The sequence below is a fragment of the Stegodyphus dumicola genome, chromosome 4 (genome assembly GCF_044657685.1).
Source record: "Stegodyphus dumicola isolate Sdum_Otavi_A_Nest chromosome 4, ASM4465768v1".
In the NCBI taxonomy this organism is placed as follows: Eukaryota; Metazoa; Arthropoda; class Arachnida; order Araneae; family Eresidae; genus Stegodyphus; species Stegodyphus dumicola.
The window spans coordinates 247,500,240-247,513,708 of NC_140771.1; the positions used below are offsets into that span (position 1 = coordinate 247,500,240).

At 32.1% G+C, this 13,469-nt stretch overlaps 1 protein-coding gene across 2 annotated transcripts in view; it reads left to right on the plus strand.

The window, feature by feature from the left end:
- The window catches only part of GckIII (Germinal centre kinase III), a 228,210-nt gene that overhangs the window by 177,328 nt on the left and 37,413 nt on the right, over positions 1–13,469 (plus strand). The window lies entirely within an intron of this gene.

Sequence of the window (13,469 nt, forward strand, 5' to 3'; positions counted from 1 at the left end):
GGAAATTTTAAACATACACTGCTGTGCTGCTTTTAAAATGTTTGAAATTTTACTGTTAAATTGTGTATGGCGTAAATGCAAAGCAAATGATGCTTAATAATAAAGCTAAAAAGGCAAAATGATACGAGTTTGCAGAATTTAGTGTAACAGCAACCTGGTAGACTGAGAGCTAAGTTAGAAACTCTGAGGCTGTTTCTCGAAGTCAGCGGAACTTCGACTTCATTTAACGCGATTCTAAAAACACATTCTGGTAGGAAATTGTATTCTGAAATTAGGAAGGACAGGAAAGAAGCTTTAACTAAAGTTAACTGTTAAAAACTTAGGATAAATATTACAACCTTTACTTATTAAATATCATGTTATTCGCACTTAAACCATAAAATTCAATTATCAATATCACAGAATATTTAAAGCAGCGTATCTTTGGAATTTCCGATACACAGTCTCGCGTGCTGGAGATAATTTCTTTTTCCAAGTAGTCCAAAGTAGCTTTGTCCCTGAAGGACTATTGTTTCCGTTTTGCGATTTTGCATTGAATCACTATAAATGTCCGTTTCACTTTTCAAACTGTTGCCAACGAATGTTAGAGTCCTGCATTATATTTGAAGAAATTAAATAATGAAAAATCTGCATAAATGTATGTATATTTCTCGCATTGTGATAAAACAACGGTACATAGAGCCATCCAGTTTTGAATGACGTCATCCTACTACGAATATGGGAATCTGAAAGCCCAAATTTGAAATTTGGAATTTGTTTTATGATCGATTTCATATTTTGTAAAACTTAAACGAATTATTGATTAACAAACTCAGCGATTTAAAAGCGAACGATGGCAACGTTAAACAGAAAAAAACATTTTTATCTCCGGCGCGTGAGACAGCGTATCGGAAATTCTAAAGATATGCTAAATTTAAAACTATTTTGCGATATTGCTCTTGAACTGAATTTTATGGTTTAAGTGCGAAGAACGGGATATTTAATAAATAAAGGTAACACACAAAATGTTAAAAAAACGCCCCTTTGGACTGAAATCGTGGAGTTTGTTAATGGGGAATTCTTTGTTTGACAAAATATGAAATAAATTAAGAATTCCAGATTCTAAATTTAGGCTTCCAGATACTCATATTCGGATGGAGGACAATGCTATTCAGAATTTGAGGTCTCTAGGTACCGTTGTTTTTATCCACAGTACGAGACTACATTACATCCATTCATGCTGATTCTTCATTATTTAATTCCTCTAAATATAATGCAGAACGCTTATATTTGGTGGCAACAATTTGAAAAGTAATTCAGAGTGATTCGACGCAAAATACGAAAACGAAATTAATAGCCATTCGGCGCAAATTTTCCCTTTGGGCTAATGAAGTACTTTTTTGAAATTACAATAACATTTTGGTTTGATTGCAAAGTTGCAGCAGCGAACATAAATTTTTGTTTTAAAATAATAAAAATTGTAGCATAATTTCGAGGAGAAATCGGTTAATTTTGGCAACAAAGATACATTATGCATAATTCCAAAATTTAGCTTTTTCACTTTGTTCCTATTCGGTTCAATTTATAAATGCGAGCGAATATTTTCACGCATGAAATTTATTTGAAGTAAGAACAGAAAAATCATTCGTGTTGAGACGACTCAGTGTGAGTCAGACTAGACTAAAATGACGTCATAAGTTCAGCATCAGGGGAGCCATCTCTACAGAAGTTCGTTCAATTATGTTTGTTTGTATAATATTTACGATCGTAATTTTTATGTTTAAAGTTTAAAACGTATTGTAAGTTATTTCCTCAATGAAATTTATCTCATTATTCGCCAAGATAGACTGTTCTAAAATGAAAATACCACTGACCTAAAACTTCGTCTTTAATACCCCATATTTTGGTTGATTTTGACCGGCAGCTGACTTTTTTGATGTGCATTTCGACATCTGAAATGTGAAACTTAAATTAACATTTTCCCTTGTCCATTTAATTGTTCTAATAAACTGGATTATGTAAATAACTTTGTTCTAAATAGGATCCAGCTTTCTTAGACAGTCTTCCCTCACCATGCAGACGGTTTTTATTCATCTCTGACTCATTCAAGCATTTGTTAGGTTATCCAGCGGATTTTTGAGACGATTCCATTATCTGCACTTGCTATGTTTCTCTGCTACTAGTTTTTACTATTCTGCTGGTTATTTTTCTTGCGAGTCGTTGTCTGTTCCGCTTTCCATGCATAAAATGATGTAGCTTTAGTTTTTCTTGGTTAGTCAAGATTGTGACATATATTTGAAAAATGTTTCATCTGTCTCAGTTTGTAACATGATATACTGCCCAACGCTGTCTCCTGTCAGTTCTTTTTTTTTTTTTTTTTTTGGAGGGGGGGGGGGTGTTTTAGTCATCGAAGAGCTGGATTTAGTTGGAAGCAATTTGAAACATTTGTACACTGCGGGGGGGGGGATGGGACAGTTCTATATCAAAGAAACTCTAAGGAGAAGAATGAAAGCTTCCATAGACGCAATGTAAACCTGTTTCGCCTCTGCGCCGCTGTATCGAAGAGCCACGGCTATGCAGTGAAACACCAGCGCAGGGTGAAATTTAAACAGCGCAGTTCGAGGAGATAGTAAATTTTTTACTTTGAAATAAATCAAAATGTTTTATTTTCATACATTTCTGGAGTTTTATGAGCAAAAGGATGTTAGTTGGAATTTTGGGGCGAATTATAGAAATCCTGTCCAATTTTTACTTTCAATTTAAACAGCAAGCCGTACAAAGACAAAATTTTAATGAAATAAATTTCTTAATTATTTTCTTCTGTAAACTTAAAAAGGGGCAAAACACATGCCATACAAAACGTAATAAATTTTTATGGATCCATAGTTAAAAATTTTACAGTGAAATTTTAAAAGCAAAATTTGCCATAACTAAATGAAACAGAAAAAAATATTTAAAGACAATTAAAGGCACCCCTAAATAAATTGAAAACACTGAAATACGTTATAATTATCCGACAACAACTTTAAAAACAAATTACCATGAAAACGTTTAGACAATTATTTGGAATGACCATTGTGAAAACCAAGAGCAAAGTTTTCACCCAATAGCCAAAACCATTTCACTTACAGCATTACATTTAAAAAGTCTTTAAAAGAATTTCACATAGCTAAAACCAAGTACCTCTGAGTACAACAACAAAGAACGTTTTCGAACAACGTGGTAAAAGATTGCTAACATGGCCGACGGCATGCTGCATTCTTTGATGCTGCTTTGTTGCCTCCTGATGTTATTTCGCACATGCGCAGTGAGGTACGGAGGGTGGATAGCTTTGGAATGGTTTGCCCCTTTAAAGTAAGCTTCAAGGATATACATAATGTATCTCTTCGGTCTGACGGAGCCACATTTGCCCCGGGGAACCTTTACTTCTTCTCTTTAGAGATTCTTTGTCTATATCTCCTGTTCTACTGGGCCGATTGGCGAAATTAACCTTCCGTTTTTCATGTCTCGAAAGCTCGACTTGGGATATGTATTAGATTTATACATTGCAGTGTTCTAATATATTTTGTTTCATAAGAATAAATAGGGAAGTTAAATTAAATTTAAATAATTCTCTTGTGCCATTGCTGCAAGGAGTGAAATTTGAATTTAACAAATTTTCTCTATTCGTGTAATAAAGCTAATTTAAATTCAAAATTTTAAATTTTAAATTTTGAAAATTGTATGCAAATTAAAAGATTATTATTGCTGCGAACTAGTTTACGATATCATTTAAATTCAGAGAGCATATGTAAATTAATTTTAAGTATCTAAAACCATGGGGAATCCAAAATTATTCCTAAAAGTTTTAAAGAGTTTTTAAGACTAAATTAATTTGCATAAAGTGAATAATTGTTGAGCAGGCAGGAGCAAGATCTTTTCACTCTCTGTATGAAATTAATTAAATTTTCATAATTTAAAATTGAAAAATTAAAATCTAAATTAACTTTATTACGAATAGAGAAAATTTGTTAAATTCAAATATTTTTCTAATTTTTTGACACAAAATCTCACTTTTTCTAAGATGACATGCAAATTTTTTCCCATATTTCGATTCTATGACTCAAATCATGCTTAGATATTAAAGTCTGTGAAATTTGGTGCGAAATTTACGGAGAAATTCAAAAATTTATCTTGGCCCATTTTTTTCAGTTTGCGCCAAGAATAATAAGTTTTGTAAAGATCGCACCAGTAGTTTTTAAAAAATTCGTTATCAAAATTTTAGCTCCTCCATGTTAATTGAATTTGATATATATTTGTTAATATCTCTCTTTACTTCCTTGTACGAAGTAAAAAGGAAGTATTGTAATCGCGAAAAGTTTCAGGCAGCATATTTCAACGAAAATATCAATTTTGACCGCTATCGAATGCAATTAAACGATGTTTTTGCGTGACATCTGTACTTAAGGACAGAATAAAATACTCTTTTCCTTCAAAAAAATTATAAAACTGCTTTAAAATGAATTCTGAAGAGAATTTTTCGTGGCGTCTGTACGGACGTATGTACGTACGTATCTCGCATAACTCAAAAACGAGTGAGTAGCCTCAGAACGTTGAAATTTTGTATATAGGACTGCTATAACATGTAGATGTGCACTTCGTATTTTGGTTGCAATCGGCCGCACCAAACGTATATAAATATATTTATATATACTATATCCACTCTGTTATCCGGCTCAGTGATCTCAGTTTCTTTTCTCTTATATGTTTGTAAATTGTACATTTTTTGCTTTAAAAATGATTGAATTATGTTGTTTTTATCTTCCGGTTAAGGATTTTATGTCCTTAGTAAATCTTTGTGCGATATTTTTAGAATTATCAGCAATTTTAAAGTTGTTTAATTGCCGCTAAGCCTTATTTAACGGCGGCCATTGATGTTTACATTTGAAACAGGAGACTAGTGGATTTGTTGCCAATCTAGAGAAACTTAGCTTCGCAACAACAAAGATAACGCATTCATTTATTATTGCCAATTAAATCGTGCTTAATTCTTTCTGGAATTTTTTCGAGGAAGTAAGCGTTTGAGATTTACTTCGTAATTTTTAATATAGATATTTTGAGTTTTTATGTATTTTTGCCTTCTCGCGAAGTGAGAACTGAATTAATTAAATGAGAAGTACTCAATCGTCTGTGAAAAACTGTTTCTTTTTTGTTTTGTTTGCTGAATTTCTTTTATACATTATTCTAGCTTTATTATAGTATTTGAATAGAACATGTGTGCAACGATTAGATAATTCTATTCTTTAAATGATATAAATTTTGTGCATTATGAGTTATAATATGAACGAAATATATAAGTTAACTGTTATATAATTATTAATACTGTTAAGTGAATCTAGCGCCAGAGTGTCGCTATGGTAAACAAATACTAGAGTGAATTTTAAAGAATGCCTTTATTCTATTGTGGTTTATGCGCTGTCGGCGAAGTAGATTTAATTCAATCCAATAAGTTTAAATGAAATGCAAGAAAAAATGCGTATAATTTAATATTCCAATACAAGGAAGTAATGTGGGGTAAACATCAGATTTTTTTTATTAAACTTACTTGATTCTTTCTCCAGAATTCGAAATTTAGCTTCATTCCAAATAAAATTCGCACATTTTTTTTATGAATTATTTTTAATATTTGTATTTTCAAATAATTTTTATAAATTTTGCGAAAAAACTTTGCATTATCACCTATAAAATTTTTACCATCGTCTTAAATTAAATGGATTTCTAAGCATTGCAGACAATTAAGAGTTTCTTTTTCCAAATTTCCTAGGATATATGTGATTTCACTGTTACTGTTGGCGTGTTTTCAAATTTGGCATATTTGTTATAAGAGATAATAACGTCAAATGTGACTTACGCGCTTTGTTAAAATTATTTGAAATATTGAACGATGACCTTTTTCCCGCTCCTTTACAGTGGGGGGGGGGGAAATGAAAGCAAAATAGGTTGCCATATATTATATTAAGAAGTTCGCCAAGTGAATTATTCTTGGCGTAAAATGAAAAAAAATGCGCCAAGATAAATGTTTGAATTTCTGTGTAAATTTCGCACCAAATTTTACAAAATTAAATCTTTAGGCATAATTTGAATCGTAGAATCGAAGTATGGAGGGAAAAAAATTGGCATGTCATTTCAGAAAAAGTTCGATTTTGTGTCAAAATACCTATATTAGAACAATGCTATATATAAATGTAATACTTATCCTAAATCGAGACATGAAGAACGCAATTTGAATTTCGTCAATCGGCCCAGTAGAACGGGAGACATCGAGCTGTCCCATTTTTTTACGCAGTGTGCATGTTTGTCTAAAATTAGAAACAACACTGCAGGTGAGTTGTAATAGAAGTTGAGGCAATAACTTTCAAATATTTGGGAATCTGGAGTTCAAGAAACATAAAGCACACAATTAGGCGTTGATTTCCCTCCCCCTGTCCGTTTTAGAATCATCTTAGTTTAGCTTTTGCGTTGTCAAATAAAGTGGATATTATACGAACTTGAAATGACAGATCTCTTGTTACTTCATAGCAATTTCACCTTTACCAGAAACAAATTTGTTCTCGTTTCTAAGACTTACTCCGCATGATTGGGTAAAGCCTTTCATCTCTGAGGAAGTTTATATAATAACTAATGTTAACTTCTTAAAAGTGTTCATTAAATGCGGATGAAGTTATTCGAATATGTGCTTTCAAGCGGATTAGGAATTACTTCAGCGTCTTGTTTTGTGTGTTTCCGGTTTGACTTGAGGAATTGTTTATTTATTGCAAAGTTTCCCGTTCGGTGTCTCGGAATGGGAACGAAAACGTGTTGGGCGAATGGAAGTAACTTTTGTTTTCTGTTTGTAGTGTTCGAGGTCAGCTACTTTTCGAGCACTACCAGAAGCATTTTAAGGGCATCCACTTTGGAAAGCTAAAAAACGCCCGCTGTTTCATTTTTGAGATGTGTGTCTAGTATCTGTTCTTGAATAAGGAACAAATCTGCAGGTGTTAATGTTTGTGTCTCGGATTTTGGAAAAACGATGACCCCCAAGCTAGTAAATTTTCAACTCAAACTTCATCTTGGAGCTCAAATTTTAAATGTGGAATTTGTTTTTTTCTCTTGTTTCATATATCATGCGGCCCATTTTCAAATTTTGCTTACATATGCTGCCCCAGAAGAAATTGAAGATAAATTATGTTTAAAGTCTAATTTGAGCAATGCATTGCATAAAAGTGACTATAAATTTATTTCTGCAATTCAAAATATAAAAAATCTGATGTGTACACCACATGACTTCCTTGTACGGAATATTAAATAATACGCATTTTTTCTTGCATTTCATTTAAACTTTACTGGATTGAATTAAATCTACTTCGCCGACAGCGCATAAACCACAATAGAATAAATGCATTCTTTAAATTTCACTCTAGTATTTGTTTACCATAGCGACACTCTGGCGCTACATTCACTTAACAGTATTAATAATTATATAACAGTTAACTTATATAATAATTATATAACGGAAACTAAGTTTGTTATATAATCCAATAATTATATAACAGTTAACTTATATATTTCGTTCATATTATAACTCATAATGCACAAAATTTATATCATTTAAAGAATAGAATTATCTAATCGTTGCCACATGTTCTATTCAAATACTATAATAAAGCTAGAATGATGTATAAAAGAAATTAAGCAAACAAAACAAAAAAAGAAACCGTTTTTCACAGGCGATTGAGTATTTCTCATTCAATTAAGTCAGTTCTCACTTCGCGACAAGGCAAAAATACATAAAAACTCAAAATATCTGTATTAAAAATTATTAATTATTAAAAATTAAGTAAGTAAAATTTCGTACGTTCGTACAGATGCCATGAAAAATTCTCTTCATAATTAATTTTAAAGCAGTTTTATAATTTTTTTGAAGGTAAAGAGTATTTTATTCTGTCCTTACGTACAGATATCACGCAAAAACATCGTTAAATTGCATTCGATAGCGGTCAAAACGGATATTTTCGTTGAAATATGCTGCCTGAAACTTTTCGCGATTACAATACTTCCTTTTTACTTCGTACAAGGAAGTAAAAAATGAATTGAACTTTTTTAGATATAAATCTTAAAATGTGTGATCGTAGGCAAAAATGCATGTCCCTTTGAAGTTTCATGTTATTCAACCTCTTGGTTTTATAACCTAATTTATTTGTTATATTAAAAAGTTTAATTATTTTAAATATAAATATTAGTATGTTAAATTCATGATAAAAATTAATTGCAGAAGTTTGTTTCTTTAACAAATCAGTACAAAAATAATTTGTCTTCCACTTCATGGCAAGTCCGTTACCCATCTGGCCTGTACATTTAAAAAAATGTTTTTGGTTTTTCATTGAAATATCAAACATCTCCACAAATTTTAACATAAGAACTCTTTTAGACACGAACAATGAATAAAGTGCGCGCAACCTGCTCGGCTGGCGGCTTTGTCCGCTAGTGTATTATTATTATTTACGTGTTCCGCCCTAAGGCACTACATGGAAAGGAGCGATGCCTTCCTGGAGGACTTTCTAAGGGAAACTGGCTCGTATTAACAGGTTACACATGGGGAAAACCACGAAACGCCTATGCAGCCAGTTCGCTCGCGAGATTCGAACCTTGGAACGAACTACCAGTGTTCAGGGACCTTTACCTCTAGGCCGTTGCTGGGCCGAAAATTATGTATGAAGTGGAGCAAAAAAAGAGGGGAAAAACAAATACGAATGCAATGCATTTATGCTCTCTAAAATCATAATATATTCCAAAGACTCAGGAGACCAAAAACGCCACCTGGCGGCTGGCAACATCAATTTGTATGAAACTGTTAGCACGAAACGTACTATAAAAAATGTCAAACTATAGTACTGCAGTTGCGGAGCTGTATAATTATTCTAAAATGTTTATTTTGTTGTATTTGTTATCAAATCATTATTAATTTATAGCTTAAAGGGGCAATTTGCACAGAAGAGCTATTAATTTCGTTTTGGCATTTCGGTCAGCTCACTATAAATGTTGGTTGACTTTTCAAATTGTTGCCATCAAATATTAGAGTCCTGCATTATATTTAAAGAAACTAAATAATGAAGAATCTGCATTAATGTACGTATATTTATCGCACTGTGAAAAAACAATGGTAGCTAGAGACACCTAGTTTTGAATATGGGCATCTAGAAGCCCGAATTTAGAATTTGAAATTTGTTTTATTATATATTTCATATTTTATCAAACATTAAAGAATTTTTGATTAAAAAACTCAACGATTTCAAAATGAGCAATGGCAACACTGTTATCTCCAGCAGGCGAGGCTCTGTATTGGAAATTCTAAAGATATACTCTTTTAAATATTTTATGATATTGCTGAATCGAATTTTATAATTTCAGTGCGTAGAACGTGATATTTAATAAGGTAGCCACAAAACATTAAAAAAACGCCCCTTTTGTGCGTAAAATCTGAAAGTTTTCAAATTTTTCTTTTTTGGTATTTAAATGTTTTTAATTTACCGAAAATTGCAAATTATGTATCAGTTTAATATCTCCTAAAAGAAAACTGAAGTGGCAACTTCGTATTTTATATTTGGTTTTGATAACAGCAAAAAGGTAATCATTTTGGAATTGCTTTTTAGAAGAGGTGAATTGTAAATAATAAATTAATTGATTCAAGCTATGTCTCTTTTCATTTTTGAGAAGCTTAATGTTGTCAGTACGTGACACTGTAATGTCTTCAGCGAATGTAACTAAGCATTAAAAAAACGATAAATACGTGTCTATTTCAATCAGATGTAACAGATTATTCCATTTCTTAAATGATAGTAAAAGCTATATAAAAATAATCGGACCGCATTCGAGACTTTAGTGTAGTTACTAATGTATAATTCATGTAGGGAAAATAACGGCTTGTACGTTACCGTTTTCTTTGATTATGCTTTAAGATATCATTCCATCCATATTTCTACCTCTACATATCAACTCCATTGTTTCGCGACCTCCACTTTTTGTCAGACGAACGAATCGTTCCACCGAAGAACTTGCATCGAAATCGGGTCACGCGATTTGTCACCCATTTCGTAGTGTTCCTGCTTCCTTTTCTCCTTTGTTTCTTTGATGCCAACGTGTGTGTGTAAATATATATATATATATATTTCTGTGCTGACAGAAATGTGTAGCATTAACTGCTTTTAGTTTTTCGTGACGCTATCGTGCTTTTAAGGTTGATGTACGTAACACACCATTCTTTTTTTTTCTTTAGTCTCTATTGTTTTAGCCTCTCTTTCTCTCTGTCTTTTCTTTTTCTTTCTTTCTTTTTCTTTTTTAATAATGCTACAGGCAACAGCTAGCACCCATTGTGAAACAATGGCTGTCGTGAATCTGTGTTGTTAGATTTATAAAGTAGTATATTTGAAACATGCGTTGAGAGGGTATGGTATATGACGGCATTTTCGAATTTCTGGAGCGAAGTGATTTGATCAGAGAATGTCTGGTGACCGAAAACATAAATATCTTTAATTTTCTTTCCTTAATGTAGAACTAATGCGAAATTTCATTAATTTGATATATTTGGCAAACATTAGAAAGATTATTTTGTAAATTAATTTGTGGTTTATTTTGTAAATTAATATTTCTGTGGACATAACTATATTGTTTTCTTTTTGCTGTGTTCACATTCATTAGGTGTTTTTGAAGCAGGAGACATGTAAAATGAGCAATGCTCTTGCCGGGATTCGAACCTGGACCTCTCGAATATGTGCGAGTGTGCTAACCGTTACAACATGAAGGCATGCTAGAAGGAGGAGAAAATGTCAGCTGTTTCGAAATAACTGCTGTAATTAATAATTTTTTATTAAAACATCAACTTATAAGGTATTTCTCTCGTTTTCTTAGCGTGCCTTCGTGGTGTAGTGGTCTGCATGCTTGACGCATATTCCAGAGGTCCGCGGATCGATTCCCGGCGAAGGTGTTGCTCATTTTTCACTTCTTTTGCTTTCAAAAATAAATAAATAAATAAATAAAATCCTAATGTCTCTGCAAACGTTATAACAAACCGTATAAGTTCTTTTTATTTTGGTGTGTAGGCTGACTGGATACAAATATTTATCAGAGTTATGATTTGTGGAGAATATTTGTTACATATTGAATAAGAAGAGACTCCAAATGTTATTATGTTATATTAGGCTCCAAATGTTCATAGTTTAGAGAAGATTTTTTTTTTATTATTATTAAGGGGGAGGGGGTGACTGCTGAAGATTTTCGTGACTTCCTTCATATTTGTAATGTAAATACTAGCCGATTTCTTCTAGAAAGTCCTCCATAAAGCATCCCTGTCCAGTGATTTGCGTTGAATAAAATAATCCAATTCGTGTAAAATAAACATATGTGTAATTTTTAATGAGTTTAGTTCGTAGCTTCATAATTGAGTTATTTATAAAACAACTCAAAATAATAATAATAAACGGATCAGAAAACATTGACTTTATTAGAGATCCACCAAGAATAAAAATGTGCCTTCATGATTTATTATTGTTATTATTTTTTTTACCAGCCGCTTCTGCTGTGGCTTCCAAAAGTGTTCGTACATTTACGAGTTTAAATGAGTTGCTTTATTCATTAATAAAAATTAATATTTGAGAATGAGAATTTTTAATATCATCTATAAATTTTTCTTACCAAAAATACAGTTCTATGTAAAAGTTTTTTTGGGGGGGGGGAATCAATAACCATGAAGTAACAGAAAAGTTACCTCACAGAAGTCTTCGCCCGCTTTAGAGAAATCTGCACATATTAATAAATATTGTGGTGTGTGTGTGTATGGTCACTTTTTTATGGAGGCACCTAATAGGTGGGCCACCTTTGTCTCCTATGAAGGGGCGGTCAGTTACAAACATGCCTTCTCCGGGATACGAACCGGGCCGTTTGGTATTGCTGTCGGCTCTCCTAACCACTATACTGTCTTTATGGCTTTTAAAAAATAAAAATAAATAAATAAATCTTAGATGAAATTTTGAATAAAACTATTGATTTCAAGGACGTAACTTCGTCTTTTTCAGCTGCTGGGGGGGGGAGAAAGGAAAAAAACTTACGTATAATATTCAAAACTACGCCAGACTAAGGTCCCCCTCTTAACATTAAAAAGCTGTTCTAGTTATCTCAGAAAGAATAATATAATTCTCTCACTTAGTAGGTAGTTGAAGAAAAGATAATATATGTCATAGTTTTTTTTTCCTTCATGATTAAATAATAAATACACAGGGAAAAAAAAAAAAAAAAGGCTGCGATTTTTATGAGAACGTAGGGTATTTTATATACTGCTTTAAAATTTATAAATAAGTATTGTTAATTTTTTAAACGTTATAAATGCATACATTCCGTTCTGAGGAAAACGCGCCGTCTCGAAATGAGTTTCAATTTTCTTCGAGCAGAGCGCCCATGTAACCCAGCTGATCTAAGTACTTGTCGAGCAGTTTCATGTGAAATTGGAGTAGAAAATGTTTCAATTAATTCTGTGTAAAAATCTTTACAGCACTCAAACGTGGATTTTTCACTAATTTTCTAACTATAAATCTCTGATTAAGTTGGGCTAACTTTGCCTCTTCGTACAGCTCGAACGACCTCTTCTTATTTTATTTTCGATCCGATTTTTTTCTCTAAAGCGTTTTATCACATACTGCACCGTAAAATGGGACAAATTTGCTAATTTAGCGATATCCTGGATCGACTTTCTATCCTTGTGATGAAAAATTATGAGTTTTCGAGTGATATTTGTTGTTTGCTTGCGACTACGATTCATTTTTAAATATTAAATAAAACGTAACGAAGCAAAGAATAAAGCCAGGGGAATTTTTAAACGTCATCAAGCTGCAGTGGCAGACGATCATTTTATTTATGAAATGTTACGAAAATACTTCAGTGTACGATCACTTTTATGGCGTGTTTTTATCTATGCCTCCGTACATTTTTCAATTTTAGAAAAAGTCAATATTTAATAATAAAAAATTTATTCAAAATCGCATGGAAATGTTGTGAAAAATATTGGGCTTTATATTCGAATTCATTTCCGGGCTATAGCGATTTCTCTACAAATTCTTAAAGTGAACGAACACTTTTCGGAGCCACTGTTATATGGTAAATTATTTTTCTTCTTTTAGTGCATTAATTACCATATCCATTTTGAATAAAAGCTCTAGTGCATTAATCATCATTAATCGATTAATTATCATATCCATTTTAAATAAAAGCTTACCGCATAAAAACCTTTCTATTAACTGTATTTTGTTATTTAAATCAATCAGATTTAAAAGTAAAAGAAATATATGTACAAAAGACAACTTTCACTTTAAATATCGATAATGCTGTCATCGGTTCCTTGAATAACACAGTTTTCCACAGAATTGTATTAGAGGTTTAAACACTGTCAAGTTCTGAGATAAACAAGCTAGCTATCGTGATTTAGA